Genomic DNA, 4,891 nt, shown 5'->3' with positions numbered 1-4,891 from the left:
CATATTTGAATTATCTAAATTCCGATAATGCCTCTTAGTAATACAATAACTGTCCATTAAGTTAGTCTAAATGATTTTATTTTAAGTAGCAAATAGACTTCAAATGGAAATCCTATAATTAATATAAAAGAACCATAGATTGAATCAACCATAAAGTCTACATAGTATCAAAACAAAATCGCTTGCTAAAGGATTCAAAATAATAAAGTAGTACCGAGTAGACGAGTTTCTCAAAGGGGGTGTATAAAAAAACCCAGTATTACATTTAAAAGATTTGGGCTTATCATTGGTATCAAACCAACAGTTTGTTGAAATCCAACTGAATTGAGCAATTTAATATAAAATGGGAAGACTAAACGTTATCAAGAAGGACATCAGTCTTATGACAGATTTGTTGTCGGATCACAACCCTTTCGGTAACTATATTAGAACATTAATTATCTCTTTTAATCATTCCTGTGGCAGTTAAGGAAAAACGATGAAAGTCCATCACATCTGCTTTGTTTCAATCGAGCACATTCATTCTAGGGACTAAGTTTTTAAAAAATCTCGAGCAAAGATCATTCAAAGATCACTCTTTAAAGAGCATTACATTAAGACCGAAAAGTTTTCGGAAATTCTCATTTAAAATTCGCGCGCTGTATATTTTTCGATATTTTAAGTTTATGTAGTTTGGCAGCACTGTCCTTAATTACTATGCCAAAAATGAGCGCGATCTGTCAGACAGTTCGTTTACGGCAGCTGTTGAAACCAGTTCACCTCAGTAGGGCGTTGCGAAAAAAACAATGGAAAAAAATATTGAACAAAGAGTTTGCATCAAATTTTGTGTTTCGAACGAAATTTCGTGTGCAGAATCGTTGCGAATGCTACAAAAGGCTTATGGGGAATCAGTTTTATCGAAAACTCAAGTTTATGAGTGGTACAAAGCCTTCCAGGACGGTCGTACGACCGTCGAAGACATTTCGCAACGCACTACTGAGGTGAACTGGTTTCAACAGCTGCCGTAAACGAACTGTCTGACAGATCGAGCTCATTTTTGGCATAGTAATTAAGGACAGTGCTGCCAAACTACATAAACTTAAAATATCGAAAAATATACAGCGCGCGAATTTTAAATGAGAATTTCCGAAAACTTTTCAGTCTTAATGTAAGGCTTAGTCAACAGTTCAAAACACTTTCTAAATCTTGATATTTTTGAAACTATGTTAGAAAATTAAATCTCATTTATTCATTCCTGTCGCATTGTAAAAAAAAAGCGAAGAAAGTGCTTCACATTTACTTTGTAACTATCTAGCGTATGCGCAACGTTGACTAATCACTGTAGGAACTTATTTTTTGGAAGAATCTTATTTTAGGCTTTGTAAAGGGTTTAAGGTCATTTTGGAGTTTCTTAATTTTTATATGTTTTTTAGTAGATTCTCATACAATCAAAACTAACCTAATCAAAGACAATATTAAGATGCATTGTAAGAATAACAATCAGACAGTGGTTTTACTGTGACAGTGATATACTGACAGTTAGTTAACTTTACAAGAAGATTGACTTTAATTGATTCTCATCGCATTTATAAAGAGCACAAAAAAAATATTTTACCACTGTTCATTCCATATGCAAGGTAATCTTCATGCTTTTGACTTATTTTCTAAATGATCTAAGTCAGCTACAAGATGTATCTTTTAAAAGCATTTTTAGCTTTATTAAGGTTTCAAGTTTTTATTGAACCCTGTAAGTTTTAAACGATAACTAATATGACAAAGTAATCAATTTTCATCGTCATTACAATCTTATCTAATTTAAGCTGCTGATTCTTCTGTGATTTAGGAATAGGTTATTAATTGAGCTCATAGTGTTGGGCTTTGGACATAGTGTTGGCACTCCAAGTTAAGACGCTTTGAACACAGTATCGCCACTTCAGCCTAACCTAATCTTACCAGTAATCTGGATTCAAACTAAATTGTCGTTCTATCAAATTTTGTTCCCCGTTCGTACCTTTTAAGAGTGATTTATTACTTTTGTGGTTGTGTTAGTAAGCATTTATATTTTCCACAAACACATATATCGAAACAAATCAAGTTTTAATTACCTTCAAGTCAAATGAAAGAACTGTTCATTTCATTAGAGATCATAACAGATCATATAATCTCAATTATTATAAATTCCGTGCGATATTTATCAATCAAAAATAATAACTGCACTAAAGTGAATCTCGTTTGATAAGGAGAGTAAAGGGTAAGATTTACCAATAAAAAAAGGCATTAAAAATTTAGTCAGAATATTTGGCATATAAAAAAAAAATATTTTTTTATAAAAGTTTATATTTGTTTTTGAGTTTTTATTAAATTTTCAAGCATTCTTAATCATTTTTGATATGCATTTTTCATTCAAAAATTGAGCTCAGTTCATTGTCATATCCTAAAATTTATTTCAATATATCAATTTATTTTTGCATATACCATAGAGATTTTATTGAAAATAATGAAATTTATCTCAAAACTAAACGATCTAGATTCAAAAACAAAACAGTTTCAGTTTTCAACAGGATGAAGTGTCAACAATTTTATATGACAAAATTTACTAGAAAGAACGCTCCGTCTTTAGTGATGTTCGCAGTATAGCAGATTTTATATGACTGCAAGTCACAAAATATTTCAGATTAACAAACTAAACTGAAATAAAAATAATTGAACTCATACACTTGAGAAGTTGCAAATTTTGCGTTTCTTTTCTAAATTTTAAGATGATTCCATAAGCATTTCCTTAACGAAAAGGATATACTTGTTCACATTTACACAGAAAATCCATCATTTTTATATGCAGACTGTTATGTTGCAGTGTACGATTCGGAGCGATTGCTTAAAGTGTTACACAACACTGAAGGATGCAAAACATTGGGAATTAAGGATGCATGGCAATGGCACATAACAATTTGCTCCTTCCTTTTTGATGTGTAGACAAGTACGGAATTACCCAAAGCAACACAAATTCACAAACAAATAAAATTTACGTTTGTCACAGCTTCGTTGTGTGTCTGTTTGTGTCTGTGTGTGTGTATGTGTGTGTGTGTATGTGTGTGTGTGAGTGCGTATTATGCTGCACTATGACACTAAATAGCATTATCCTTATTACGACATGCGAAAGTAATAAAAAAAAATTGTTATGCTTATTATGCTCGTTTGTATGTGTGTGTGTGTGTGCTTGGTGGTGTGTTTGTGTCTGTGTCTGTGTCTGCAAACAGTAAAAGTCTTAACTTCTTCTTTCATTATGTGTCCACAAATATATAAAATATTGTATTATGTATGTATTTATGTATATGTACGTATATGTATGTGTTTATTCATATCTAAATGTGGTTGCTGGTTTAAGTTGGTGTAAGTAAAATGTAAGTAGCAAAGCGTGCGTAAAATTTTTGTATTCCTTTTGGGAAATTGCACATTAGAAGAGCAATAATAATACTAGTATTAAGTACAACTACTCCCACCGATGCAAGGACAACAAACAAGGCAACAACAAATATTATGAATTATGTTGATTATATGAAGGATACTTGATCAAAGCGAATACACAAAAATATTTTTATATCACACCAAAAATTACACAAGAAGCACACACTCAATATCTCCTAGTCCTTTGTCGACATATCCTTTTTAATAATTTTATATATGTAAATACAATTGTTGCTTCATGCTCTCATATATGTATATATATATATATATGTATATATGAGAAGATTTAATTAAAATCTAAAAGAGAGTAGAACTGATGACATTGCTTCTTCTGTGCATAATTGATTTAGGAAATATACAGCATGCGAGAAAATTACGTTAACAGAGATAAAAAGAATGACGAAATTTGTTAACCAAAAAAAGAAAAACAAAATTAAATAAAATAAAACAAAATAAAATAAACCAAAATAAAATAAAATAAAATAAAAATAAATAAACATAAAATGTCTTTTACATGTTTAAAGTGATAAAACATGACTAAAATGTGTGAAAAATGTACAAATATATCGCACTTGGTCAGTTGAGGAAACAACAGTGCGTATGAGTGACATTTTTACGTATGACCAGCAATTTGTGTGGAAAACGATAAGCATCGTCAACGTACTTTGTTGTGTCCTGTTAGATATAAATATGACGTATAGCCAAAATATGTTGTAATAGTGCTTTAAGTGTTTGAATTGTGTAGCATTTAGTAAGTAATATTCGAAAAATTTAATAGAAAAAAAATCTAATTTGTTATAAAATTATATACTTTTAGAAACTAAAAATATGCAATCATATACAATTCAATCATATACAATGCATGGATCCTTTCGAAGTACCCTAAATTATTTAAAAATAGACATTTTAGTGGAGTCATCTTTTAAAAATTGGATGTGTCGATAAAATAAATGTTTCATTGATTTATTGTCAAATTTTCATCATATTTGAAAGAAAATACGTTAGTAGTTAGTAGTACATTCGACCCACTGAGTTAAATACAAGTGTCCAGTGATGGATATAATTTTATTAATTCCTATGTATCTGTCGCAACAAACACTTATACTTATTACGCTAAAATAGCTCCAAACAGCGCTTAGATACATTATCATAGCAAAAACCTCTTCGATATCTATCCATATTTCAGTTTACGATTTTTCAAAATAATATAGTGAATATTATCTATACTTTTTGAAATAACAATCAAAACTATTAGATTTCTGTTATAGAACCGCTGTTATACTTTGCTAGTAGTTACTGGGCTAGTAAGACACTTTTTGCCAATAGTAAAATAGTATTTAATCAACGCCAGGATTTATTTCATTTTTGACTGTTTTACAAATACGGAAAGTCACTTTACTTCAACAACTAAAACTCAATGATAAATGGTGGAAGAGTCATAAAATTT

This window comes from Teleopsis dalmanni, chromosome X (assembly GCF_002237135.1).
Source record: "Teleopsis dalmanni isolate 2A chromosome X, ASM223713v2, whole genome shotgun sequence".
Lineage (NCBI taxonomy): Eukaryota > Metazoa > Arthropoda > Insecta > Diptera > Diopsidae > Teleopsis > Teleopsis dalmanni.
The sequence above is the reverse complement of the archived record's forward strand: the minus strand, read 5'-3'. Positions refer to the sequence as shown.